The following is a 557-nucleotide window of genomic DNA, read 5'->3' as shown; positions in this document are numbered from 1 at the left end:
ATATATATGTATGTATGTATGTATGTATGTATGTATGTAGTCTTACCTCTCCTCTTTTATATTTTCATATTCCGGATTATAGTTGCTATACTACCTTTCTGTTTTTCTTTCTCTCTTCTCTTATAGTCTTTCGATTTAAATATATAATTTAGCTTTATTTCGTTTTGAACCATATATGTATAAAAAAACGTCACTATCTTTACGCACATGATTTTCTTTATGTATGTATGTATGTACGTGTGTATACACATGCATACACATATGCTCACATACAAGTTTTTTTTCAAGTTTTTTTCACTCACGTTTCTGCTTCATCTGCTGTGTCGAACATACGCACATATGCGCACGCACACACGCATATATTCACAAACACGCACACACATACACACATACACACACCTTTTCTGCTTGTTTGATGAATAAAAACTAATTTAACTTCGTTAACATTCATACACTATCATACATTCAAACACACATGTACATTACACGTACATGCAGCCTTGCATATATATATATATATATACAAAAATCAAAAGAGAGAAAAACAGAAAGAAGAA

The sequence above is a fragment of the Octopus bimaculoides genome, chromosome 6, assembly GCF_001194135.2.
Source record: "Octopus bimaculoides isolate UCB-OBI-ISO-001 chromosome 6, ASM119413v2, whole genome shotgun sequence".
Taxonomy (NCBI): Eukaryota; Metazoa; Mollusca; class Cephalopoda; order Octopoda; family Octopodidae; genus Octopus; species Octopus bimaculoides.
Note: the sequence above shows the minus strand (reverse complement) of the source record.